This window comes from Gobio gobio (genome assembly GCF_949357685.1).
Source record: "Gobio gobio genome assembly, chromosome: 1".
Classification (NCBI taxonomy): domain Eukaryota; kingdom Metazoa; phylum Chordata; class Actinopteri; order Cypriniformes; family Gobionidae; genus Gobio; species Gobio gobio.
The window spans coordinates 30,688,441-30,701,949 of record NC_137097.1 but is presented as its reverse complement, the minus strand read 5'-3'; the positions used below and the strand labels follow the sequence as shown (position 1 = coordinate 30,701,949).

General features: G+C 38.6%; 1 pseudogene across 1 annotated transcript; it reads left to right on the top strand.

Moving 5' to 3' along the window:
* The first annotated feature begins 4,397 nt into the window (after window positions 1–4,397).
* Window positions 4,398–5,417, top strand: LOC307135673 (putative nuclease HARBI1; annotated as a pseudogene). Its single transcript has one exon. The product of its transcript is annotated as a putative nuclease HARBI1 (transcript).
* Window positions 5,418–13,509: the final 8,092 nt, after the last annotated feature.

The window sequence follows — 13,509 nt, the reverse complement described above, 5'->3', positions numbered from 1 at the left end:
CACCTCAATCCAACAAGCTGCTGACATCACACACCAAGTCTCTGACTCCTCCCTTTTGTCCTCTGGGAGATTTATCTTGCTCTCTCTCTTTCCCTTTTCAGCTCCGGTCCAACCTCTCTTGCTATATCACTTCTTGAATATATATTTATTTTATGGTGACAGATAATACAATACAAGTTTTGATATGTTTTGCAAGTTGGTTCTTTAATTATTGCCTTTATATGGTAATTTCTGAGAAGCTTTTCATACCCTGCTTCCTTATTTTCCAGTCAAATTTGTATTTGTTAGCCTGCAGTTCAGGTACAGATGATCACAACAAATGACCTCTCACACAGCACTTACTGATTTTGTCCTTATAAGGGTATTAGTGACCTTACAGAGCCATACGGTACAAATTGGTGTTTTCATTACTGTATTTAAACAGGCTCAAATCTCAAGTTTTTTTCTTTTCAGATAGCAATATCAGATATGCCCGTTAAAGTGGTTTCCCATCTCATTAGTCCTTCATTTAATTTAATTTATTTTATTAATATTATTTTGGTTTCTAGAAGTTGCATTTCAAAATTCATGCAAAATGTAGCTTTTGTACATGACGTGCAAGAAAAAAAAAGTAAATTGTGCGCACAATTTAATAATTTAGTTCCCTCGATTTGCTAAATCGTGCAGACGATATACTTTGTTCCCTCGACTTGTTAAACCGTCCACACGATTTTCTAATTTGTTCCCTCGATTTATAAACCACGCGCACGATTTAGCTTACTAGTTTATTTCTGCATGTCATGTGCGGGCCCCCGTACTTTTGATATCTTAAAGATTTTGCATATTAATTTGCTAATTGTTGCTCCTCCTTATGGCTGATTGTTGACACCCTGCTTGTATACATCACATTTCATGATGAGCATCCACTCAATTTTGAAATTATTGGCTCAATTTGATTGACGACTGGTGGCCATTTTTGTTGATTTGTCCAAGTGTCAAACAATTGTCAAAATCAAACAATTGTGGAGTTTATGGTTTTTATTATTACTGAAATATGGCATGCAACCTCAAATTGTCCTGTTGTCTAGACAGAAAGTTTTGTTAAGGTGGAACTTTGCATTCAAAAAGAACTTTGCAAATTGACATTTTTGCAGTGTATTTCATTTGGCACCCATGTTATTCAAAGGCACTTAAATATTTAGATGGTATTTTCCCCACTTGTTCCAAACTTATACAGTATGGTTTTGGAATTTTTTGAATGTTTGCTGCTTGGACCTCTAATAAAACAACAGCAAACATGCATGCTGTCAGCTCTGAGTACACAGTGTCTGCAAAAGAAAAATGTGATGTGATGTGTAAAAGAATTGCATAAACATAGATGACATAAATGCTTTGTAGAAAATTACTTTTCTGCTGTTGATACAACGTCCATCTTCCAAAAGTGCACATGCACTTCAAAGGCTTCAAAGTCAAAAGGCTTTTTTCGTACATTCCCAACATTCAAGTTGTTATGACTGTACTAAAGCTGTATTTGCATGCCTTGCAGCTCTACCATGAAGGAGCCTTTCTGGTCAAACTTATGGAAATCCAGAGCTGGTTTGGAAAATCAAGTGTTTCTCAGCTCTTTTTGAATTTCAAACTCAGACTGAAAGTTAGTCCTAAAATTCTTTATTTATTTAGTCACCATCATGTCTTATTTTGTCTGTGGAGTTCAAAAAGGAGAATTATTTTTAGCAGTAGAATAATTCTCTACAGCTCTATACAACAACAGTTAATAGTAACCACATCTGTCAACCTAATTAAATTTTTTATCATGATCCCAAATAGTAGTCTATATGACACAATGGCGCTTACCACCATGCATTATGAACAGCGAATAAAGAGCAGCCTGAGTCCTGAATTCATCATCTGGACTCATGTGGGGAAGGCAAATAAAAGCTCAGGACTTAGATCATTAGATGATTTAGGGAAAACCGCCTGGCATTGTGCCCTAGGGTGTCTTCAATTCAGCATTCAAATAATTCCTTTCTAACGCCAAAGGATTGGATTACGAAAAACTATTGACTCTGTGCGCCAACATGACCCGGCTAACCATTTGCCTCAGTGAATGAACATCTGCTCATCCCAGCATTCATACAGCGACGCAGTGCAAGAGTTAATGGAAATCGGCATGCTGCTGACCTTGCCTCAGCCAGAGTATTGACAGACAGGGTTCACAACTTTCCATTGCAATGTGGTCTGTGCATGTGTGCTGGCTAAAAGCTAATGGAAAAGGTGTATTTTGAATGTACATAATGGAGAATATTTCAGCTTAAGACTTACAACACTCCACTGTGGCCATCCAGGTAGTGCTTTCCCTGTAGTGCTACCTCCTCCTCCTCACTGGGGAAGAGCTACAAACTGCCTGATAGACAGATCATCACCATTGGCAAGGAAAGTTAATGCTGCCTAAAAAGCCTCTTCCAGCCATTCTTCCTTGGTGAGAGCTGACTCGGCTGAAATAGTACAGACATTAGACAAATGCTCATCAAAACTCAAACATGGATGCATTATGGTCTTGAAAGGCCAGCTCTAATTGCAATTGAGAGATTAAATGTCTATATAAGACATAAAATGACAATGTGAATATGTGAAATAAGTTGCATTTGCAAGATAAAGTTCACTGACTAGTATACAACATAAAAGCTGAAACAAGGTTTCCAGGAGGAAACCAAAATACGGGCAGCATGTTACCTGAATCTGGTCTCTAATTAGTTCTTAAAGATCCTCTAAAGATTGTTTTTTGTTCTCAGGAGGGGCCAGGAAGATATTAAATTATTAATTTCTTCATTTACTGTACTTCACATTGTGGCAATCTGCAGTGGCTTATTGCAGGTGTCTGGACTCGAGTGGCGGCTGGTGATAATTATTTTTTGGGGGGGCTTTTTTTTGCGGGGGGGGGGGGGGGGGGCAGTATCAAGATGCATGTTCACTAAATTCAAGAATTAAAGAGAATAACAGTGTCTTCACTTTTATCTTTTTACACATTCATTTCCCACATATAATTGAATGAGGAAATGAAAAACAAAAGAAAACAGCCTCAACAGACCTCAACAGCATGTTGACTACTTGAACATACATTTTGCTCTCCTTTCTTTCTGGCCAGCAAATTTCTCAATGACTCTCTGATGAAAGTCAGTCATCTCAGTAGTGTCATGACGTTTGCATTGTTCAGTCAGATATTTGAGGTCTCTTACCCCCGTTGTTGTCCACAAAACTTCAGTACCGACACTTTGAAATAAAAGACAGGGAAAGCAATAAAGGGCATTGCTAACAACACATCCAGCCAGCCACCTACGTTTCTCATAACAAGCGCGTGAAGCTCCGAGTGCAGCTTCATCTTCTGTCACTGGCCTGCTGCTGGATTTGTAAATCGCGTTGGTCCGGTTGGGGATCTTCCAACGAACGCCTTGTGAAAGAATTTGGTTTAACTGCTGCCATCTCTACGAAAGTGATCATCATAACAAGGTTTTAGCGGAGTCGGAGTGACGTTGCCCACGCACTTTCGCTTTAGCGGCCAAGAGCGTAAAGTTGAATGACAGGTGACGAGAACCAATCAGATTGGATAAAATAACACGCATCCAATTCTGATTCGCCAGGGACGCAGCGACCTGTGTCCGGAGGAGGATCTTTAAGAACCAATTAGAGACCAGATTCAGGTAACATGCTGCCCGTATATTTTTGGACTCAGATAGACATCCATTTGTCCGGCGTCCCTCACGCATGAAACCGCATGAAACATATTGAAGAACTTATAAAATAGTTAACCGATCAAAGCCAGTTTTTATGAAATGCTGAGGCTCTTACTAACAGCCAGCACATCGGATGAGTTAACTATTTTATTTTTATTTCACTTTTATATCATTTTTGTATAAATGTATATTTCTGGAATTTTGATGGGGGCGGCGCCCCAGCGCCCTCTATAGACCGCCACTGCTGGACTCTCAACTAGAGGTCACTGGCCCAGTTTGTAATCCATCTAAAACAAAACTCCATTAAATACAAAACTCCAATACAGTGCACATCCATAATGTTGATCATTTAACATATACACCTAAAATATAAGGTTATATGTGATTACTATGTTATCACAAATTTGGGTTACACTTTTTCAATGGTCTACTTTAGACATTGTCCTAACTCTAAGGGGTGGTTTCCCCTACCAAGATTAAGCCTAGTCCTAGACTAAAATGGCCATTTAAATCAGATTAACAGAAATGAGCTTTCTCTGTCATGGTTTTAAAAAGTCTAAGACTTAGTCTAGTCCAGAATTTAATTTCCTGGAGGAAGACTAGAGCAACTTCAGGACTAAATTGAGGCTTAAATTAAACCTACCAAGAGGCAGGTTTAACTTCAGATTAATTTCATTTGGAGGACACATGGATTACTTGGACTATGTCAGTGATGATCAGCGCTTTCCACCAGCCAGGCAAATTCTTGCAGACAGAAGTGACCCATTGCAACGTTTTAATGAAATACGTTTTCGAGATCGTTTCCGCATGCATAAAGTAAATGCAGTGGAGATAATTTTACTCATAGAACCCAGGCTTTCATCTGTGACCCAAAGAGGACAGCCTATTCCAGTTTGTCTCCAGGTGCTCATAACTTAAGGTTCTTGGCATGTGGCACCTTTCATCGAGAAACTGGGGATTAATGTGGTGTCAGTGAACCAACAGTATGTAAAGTCATTCACAGAGTGTGCAGAGCCATTTGTGAATTAAAAGCACATTACATAAACTTCCCTGATGCTAACCCAGGCTAACTACAAGGTACTATTCTATGAATATGGAAATTTCCCAGGAGTCATAGGTTGCATAGATGGAACCGAACCCATTCCCATTAAGCGTCCCTCTACTCCAGATGCTGAGCAATACAGGAACCGAAAGAACTGGTTTTCCATAAATGTCCAAGGTGTATGCACTCCCCAGTTAGAGTTTTCAAACATTGTTGCACGGTGGAAAGGTGCAACTCATGATTCCCGAATTTTCCTCAAATCATCTCTGTATACTCAATTTGAAAGAAGAGATCATAATGGCATTTTGCTTGGTGACAGTGGGTATGCTCAGAAGGATTTCTTGTTTACGCCATACTTGCACCCAACAACAGCGGAACAACTGTACTACAACCAGGCTCATATGCGCACAAGGGCTTTAGTCGAGCGCATTTTTGGTGTTTGGAAGAGTCGTTTTCAGTGCCTTAGGAAAACACTCAGATTCAAACCAAGTAGATGCTGCACTGTCATCATTGCAACAGCTGTTCTTCACAACTACCTAAAAAAGCAGGGATGCCCAGATCCCCCAATAGAAGAGGATGACAATGCAGATGTGCCACCATTTACAACAAACCACAGAGAAGGACTTGCATACAGGGATGCTTTTGCATTGTGCCACTTTAAATAGATATTTTTACATTATTTAACTTTCAACCCTCTGTTCAGATCTGATACATGTAATAATAAAAACCAAATATTTGTTAAAAGTGTACAACTTTTTGACTATTATGTTACTGAAACCACCACAACATCCATATTTTCTTAATAAAACAATATTTATTTCACAGATTCATGTACTGATGTGACATTTGAGCCTGTTGCATCTCTCTCTCCTTCATCTTTATCTCCAGTTCTACTTGTAGTATCTTCATCTTCATTTCATGCCCCTCCTTAAGATACTTCAATTTATGTTCATGAAAACCATGAGCCAACTTTTCATGAACAGTGAGTCTTTTCTTCTGGTTACCAGTACTGCAGACATTGCCACCCTTGCTTCTGAGGATGTGGAGGGTAAGCTGCTTTCCAATTCTTCAGTTCTGTTTTGACCTTCTCCTTGAAACATGAACAGTTCATATATGGTCAAATAAATACAGATTAAATGGGAAAATGTTTCACATCATATGACAGAAGCAAATAGAAGTTTGAGAGGAGAGAAACAAAAGCCAAAATCAAATTCAAATACTTAATATAGGTGCATGTGATCCATCATCTGAACTGTCCAGATGGTCATCATCTGGTATGTTCTCCAAAGGTTGCTGATTCTCCAGTATTCCTGTCAGTAACTCATCCAACACATCACAGTCTTTATTTGCAGGTCCTCCGCCAGTCTTAAACCTCTCTCTTTGAGCTTCAGCAACAGTTTTTTTTAGGTTTATTTTGATATTTTTCCACAACACCTGTATTAACTATTATAAATACAACAGTGATTTTAAAAAGCCATAATAAAACTAATGATTCTTACCTGAAGTTGTTGTATTGTTCTTGTAGATGTGTGTTCATTTGCATTAAATTCATTACAAATAGATGTCCAGGCATTCCTTTTCTGATGTGTGCAGTTTATCTTCGATAACAGGATGTCTCGAAACTATTTGCTTTAAAAGACTTTTCTCATGTTCAGAAAAGTTCTTTGATCGCACTCTCTTTTCAACTTCCAGCTAATCCGGATTTGCACAGGTGGTATTAAATTAATCGAGTGTATTTTAGTTGAGGACTCCATAGTTCAGGTGTTAGTAATCTGTACTTAATCTGTGTTTCAGAAAGCCATTTTTTAAAACATGATTAACTATTCTAGATTAAGGCCTACTCCTGTCTTAATTTAATCTTGGTCCGGGAAACCACCTCTAAGTAACTTTGCAACTACATGTCAACTAACTCTCATTAACTCTCATTAGAGTATAAATATACTGTTAGTGTTAGGTGTTAGGGTTCGGGTTAGTAGAATATGTACTTGCAAAGTTACTTATCGTAACATGTATGTTCTGTTCCTATTTTTGCCTGTGTTTCCTTTGCTAGTTTCTTTCCATGGTTCTTCATTGAGTTTGCACATATTCTTAAGTTAAGGACAAAACGCCTGAGCCCACTGCAGATGGAGAGAGATTATTCCTGCCACAATGCACAAGCAAGAGCCAGACAAAAGGAGTGAGCCAGCCATCACCCCGGAGCCCGAGCCTTAGTCTGACCAGGTGTGTGAGCCAGCTACATTGTTCGTAATCATGGGAGTTCTCGTGAAGTTCGAGGGGATGGAAAGGAACCCCACCCACACTCCCACCTTTGAGTGTGAGCTGCAGCTGGCCCCTACGAATTGTTATTATAATTATTTGGAAGAGGATGTTTCCTTTGGTCTCCTGTCCCCGCTGGTCCCGTCCAGCTCAAAATCTCCTGTGCCCCCACTGGTTCCGTCCAACTCGAAATCTCCAGTGCTCCTGCTGCTTCCGTCCTGGTTCTGGTCTCCTTCTCCCGCCTCCTCTTTCAAATTCAACCAGTGTCACCTTGAGTCTTCAGTTTTCTAATGTTACCCAGGCAAGTGGATCCCCCAGATCTGCCTCCAGCCGTGGAAGGGAGAAGTCAAGTCAACTTTATTTATATAGCGCTTTTAACAATGTAGATTGTTTCAAAGCAGCTTTACAGTGTTAAACAGGAAAATAATGCAGCATAATTTTATTCAGCTGTATAGCCATTCTGGAAAAATTTCAAGTATCATACAGTGACAGTGTGGGCTTTAGATCAATAATTTGATCAGTAATTTAGTTTAAATGGTTAATTTAGTTTATTATTTAGATGTATTTCGATGTTTAGTTGAAAAATTTAGTGTCCCCAAATGAGCACGCCAAGCCAGAGGCAACAGTGGAAAGGAAACCAAAACCCCATTAGGTGACCTAATGGAGAAAAATAAACCTTGGGAGAAACCAGGCTCAGTCGGGGTGCCAGTTCTCCTCTGGCCAATTAACAAACAGCGTATTATTATTATTATTCTGGCAGTTTTACAGCTCGGAGGTCATAATAGATCAGAATATTCGAGGGACCGGGGGCAACATGCTGGAGACGGGTTTATTGAGGATGATGTTGATTAAATAATTATTAAAGTGCAATATTCGAATGATCGGAGGCAACACGCTGGAGACGGGTTTATTGAGGATGACATCGATTTAAGTATTATTTAATTGTAATATTCGAACAATCTGAGTCAACACGCCGGAGACGGGTTTATTGAGATGCCGTGTCGATGAGGCAGTTGCAGGGGGAGTCTAATCACGGTCTCCCAGACACTTCGGGGTCCTGTGTTGGTCTTCTCTGGGCGCAGGTCCACCATCTGAACTGGATATGGCCCGGATCCGGCTGACTGCAGTAAACCTCGGGATAAAACAGAGAGACTATCATTAGCGTAGATGCCATTCTTCTGATGATGTAACGAATACATCAGGTGTTATGGGAAGTGTTCCCGGTTCCGGCTGACCTAGTTAATGCAGCCTAACAATCATTTAATTGAAAAAGTGTTTTATGTGTATGCCACAGTAAAGAGATGTGTTTTTAGTCTAGATTTAAACTGACAGAGTGTGTCTGCTTCCCGAACAATGTTAGGAAGACTGTTCCAGAGTTTAGGTGCTAAATAGGAAAACGATCGACCGCCTGCAGTTGATTTGGATATTCTCGGTATGATCAACTGGCCAGAATTTTGAGACCGCAGTATACGTGATGGAGTATAATATGTTAAGAGCTCGCTCAAGTATTGGGGAGCTAAACCATTTAGTGCTTTGTAAGTAATAAGTAAGATTTTAAAATGTATGCGATGTTTAATAGGCAGCCAGTGCAGTGTTGACAGAACTGGGCTAATATGGTCATACTTCCTGGTTCTAGTAAGAACTCGAGCTGCTGCGTTTTGGACCAGCTGGAGTTTATTTATTAAGCGAGCAGGGCAACCACCCAGTAGAGCATTACAATAATCTAACCTTGAGGTCATGAACGCATGAACTAACTGTTCAGCATTTTGCATGGAGAGCATGTGCCGTAATTTAGATATATTTTTAAGATGGTAGAAAGCAGTTTTACAGATGCTAGAAACGTGGGTTTCAAACGAAAGATTGGTATCAAAGAGCACACCCAGGTTCCTCACTGACGACGAGGACTTGACAGAGAGGCCATCAAGTGTTAGACAGTATTCTAGGTTACTACTTGTGGAGCTTTTTTGTCCAATAATTAAAAATTCTGTTTTTTCTGAATTGAGTTGCTGGAAATTACCAGTCATCCAATGTTTTATATCAGCTATGCATTCCGTTAATCTTGTGAATTGGTAAATTTCTTCAGGGCGTGAAGAAATATAGAGCTGAGTATCGTCAGCATAACAATGAAAACTAACGCCATGCTTCCTAATGATATCTCCCAGTGGTAGCATGTACAGGGTGAAGAGTAGCGGTCCTAGCACTGAGCCTTGTGGTACTCCATACTGAACTAGCGATCGGTGTGACATATCTTCATTTACTACTACAAACTGATAACGGTCGCATAGGTATGATTTAAACCATGATAATGCAATTCCACTAATACCTACACAATTTTCGAGTCTCTTCAAAAGAATGTTGTGGTCGATAGTATCAAATGCAGCGCTAAGATCGAGTAACACTAATAGAGAGATACAGCAAAGATGATAAGAGCAAATCATTTGTAACTCTGACGAGAGCAGTCTCAGTGCTATGATACGGTCTAAATCCTGACTGGAAATCCTCACAGATACCATTTCTTTCTAAAAAGGAACATAATTGTGAAGACACTGCCTTTTCAAGTATTTTTGACAGAAAGGGTAGATTTGAGATTGGTCTATAATTGACTAAATCTGTAGGATCAAGTTGCGTTTTTTTAATAAGTGGTTTAATAATAGCCAACTTAAAAGTTTTCGGTACATATCCTAATGACAAAGATGAATTAATGATATTAAGAAGAGGATCTATGACCTCTGGTAGCATCTCTTTTAATAGCCTAGTTGGTATAGGGTCGAGCATACATGTTGTTGATTTTGATGATTTAACGAGTTTAGCCAATTCTTCTTCTCCTATAGCAGTGAATGAGTGTAATTTTTCCTCAGTGACACTACAATGCTCTGTCTGATGTGATGCTGTATTAGACGGCTGCATGGTTAAAAACTTTTTCCTAATATTATCAATCTTACATGTGAAGAAGTTCATAAAGTCATTACTGCTGTGCTGTTTACAATCATCAGAAGTTGAAGCTTTATTTTTGGTTAATTTAGCCACTGTATCGAATAAATACCTTGGGTTGTGTTTGTTTTCTTCCAAGAGAGTTGAGAAATAAGCAGATCTAGCAGTTTTTACAGCCTTTCTGTATGTGATCATGTGCTCTTTCCACGAATTACGAAATACCTCTAATTTTGTTTTCTTCCAGCTGCGCTCCATTTTTCTGGCTGCTGTTTTAAGGGCCCGGGTGTGCTCGTTGTACCACGGCGTTGGACTATTTTCTTTAATCTTCTTTAAGCGCAGAGAAGCAACTGTGTCTAAAGTACTGGAAAAGAGAGAGTCAATAGTTTCTGTTGCAACATCGAGTTCTTCTATACTATCTGGGATGCTGAGCAGATGATACTGATGAGGGAGATTATTTAAAAAGCAATCTTTAGTAGCGGCAGTGATTGTCCTGCCATTTTTAAAGCGAGGGGGCGGCTTTGCAACCTTAGCTAAATTAAGTATACATGATACTAAGTAATGATCTGAGATGTCATCGCTCTGCTGCAGAATTTCAACGGTATCAACATTTATTCCATGTGACAATATTAGGTCTAAAGTATGATTATGGCGATGAGTGGCTCCTGACACGTGTTGCCTAACTCCAATAGAGTTCAGTGTGTCTTTAAATGCTAATCCCAATACGTCTTTTCCGTTGTCTACATGGATATTAAAATCACCAACGATTAGTACTTTATCTACGGCCAGTACTAACTCTGATAGAAAATCAGCAAATTCTTTGATAAAGTCTGTATTATGCCCAGGTGGCCTGTATACAGTAGCTAACACAAATGTTGAACGGGTTTTATCATGTACACTACATAGCGTTACATAAAGCACCAAAACTTTGAAGGAATTATATTTGAAACTAGACTTCTGAGTAATACTGAAGATATTATTATAAATTACAGCAACCCCTCCCCCTTTACCTTTCAGACGCGGCTCATGTTTATAACAATAATCTTGGGGGGTGGACTCATTTAAGGTAATGTAGTCGTCAGGTTTTAGCCAGGTTTCTGTCAAACAGAGCACATCTAGATTATTATCTGTAATAATATCATTAACAATAAGCGCTTTTGGGGAAAGGGATCTAATATTCAGCAACCCAAGCTTTATCAATTGTTCATCTGTATTATATATTTAGTTTATTTGTTGGACGTCAATTAAATTTTTACTGTTGAATGGTTTTGATGTTTTTTTGTATTTACTAATTCGGGGAACAGACACAGTCTCTATATGATAATATCTAGGTGAAAGAGTCTCTATGTGCTGGGATTTATCTGACTCCGGTAACGTGAGACAGCTAGCAGACGGTCGGTTTAGCCAGTTTGTCCGCTTCCTGCATCCAGGCTACATGTGTTCCTAAGGTCCGCTAATCATCCTCCATTTATGTAAGCCCTGTGTTTCCCTTGATTTGTCCAGTATAGTTTGTTTCTCACTTAAAAAGTGCGTCTCCTGTGTTCTGTTTGGATAAATTTAAGTCTTTTGTTCTTACTTTGTTGTCATGTGTGCTTCTCTACAACCCACCGTTACACTTATAGTAAGTATAATGTATGTTGGGGAGCATCAAAATAAAGTGTTAGCAGATATTAAGCATACAGTCTACTAATACTCTAAAGAGAGTTAGTTGACATGTTGCAAGTGTTGAAGTGTCTAGAATGTCTAAAATGGACCATCGAAATAAAGTTACCCAAATTACTCTTTTATCATTCTTTAATTAGCAGGCTGTAATATTTACTGTTACAAATTATTTTAATCTGAATAAAGAAAATTATCGCTCTTTCAGCTATTGAAAATATATCAGTTTAACTCAAATGAGCATGATTTGAATAAAGATTTATTCATTTTGCTGTAAAAGAAAAACGAGAGACTCAGTACACAATCTGAACTTCCCTTTAGTTTTTGGTTCCAAACTCTCTGAAAGTTTCTAGTAATCCTAACCTGAATTAGCAGGTTCAGGTTTGTCCCATTAGGGTCTGAGCTAGTCTGCATCTGAAAGCTTGGGCAGTTATCACGTGACAGTGACAGACTGTGCAAGCAGCGTTCGTGCACAAAGGTACCTCACAAAACTGATTTCAGACAGACTACTGACTGAGACAGCATAGTGGTTTAATTATGTATCTTGGCATCGCAGACCGCATCTCTGTCTGACTCCACCAAAAATTTAAATCAAAGTTAAAAATAATAACCGCATACAACATTAGGGTGAGTTTTCATTTGTGTGTGTACTAGGGGTGTCCCCGACTAATGATTTACACATTCGAATCAGAATTGTCGAATCTTTCTATAGTCGACCGATAGTCGAATCATCTATGTGTGTGTGAATGGGTTGGGACTGGGAGGGGCACGACAGTCAGCAGGAGGGTAAAATTATTTTTATTTTATTTTACACACTCCACACAGCAACAACTTTTAATAAAGCGACCAAAACTGCCTGCCAACTGACAGACGAACTGACAATGGCTTTCTTATTTAGGTTTAAATAAAAGGTAATGTGGTGGATAAACATTCGTAAAACGTTTTCTCATAACATTTTAAAGCCGCGATGGAAATACAGAACATCACACAAATATATAAAAGAACATTTTGATAAATAAACCTAAACAAAATACCTGCATAGAGAGGAAAAGAACACACTGACTGCAGACAGGATTTGCATTTCACATTTTGCAAAATTTAATTCAATCGACAAATGCTTTCAGTGCAGCGCAACATCGAGACAACGAAAAACAATAAAAAGCATTAATTTACAGAATTAAATTAGAACAGAATATACATGACTAATAATAAAAAAAATAGATAAAAACGAAATCAAGTCACAGGGAGCATAATAAATGTGCAGGGGAACATATGAAGACTTCAGATGCAAAAGCCTCTAAGTCCGTCAGACAACTTTCTTTAAAATAAGCATTTTTGACAGGTTTCCATGTATAGGTTTCTACCCAAGTACCGGTACTTCTGACTGGGCTGAGGCTAGGATTTAGTGGGTTTGAAGTGAAAGTATTTTATTAACGTATAGGCCTTCTACACTCAAAAAAATATTTTGGTCTAAATATAAGTTTTATGTATTTGAATTACATTACAATTTTCCATCCATTTGGACTACATAGTTTTAACATAAACAAACAAATAAACTTAATGTGATTCATATTTGTCAGTCAAACGTAAATGAAATAGGTAAGTTTTATGTAATGGTACACAGAAAAATGCCCATGATAAATTAACACAGCCTAGTGCACACTACTGAGATAAAGTACCATTGAAACAGTGTTCAAGTTAATGAGATAATTGAGTGATGATTGAGAATTAATGATGAACACCTGATGATAATGAGCAGAATCACTGACGGAAAGAGAAACACAAGAACTACAACTGACTTCAGCCACAGCCTTAGATGAAATCAACTGAAGATAAAAGAAGACATTAAATCTGAAGATCTTGGCAGAAGAGGATTAAACAACTCCACAAACAGCATTACCAGCTTCACACCAG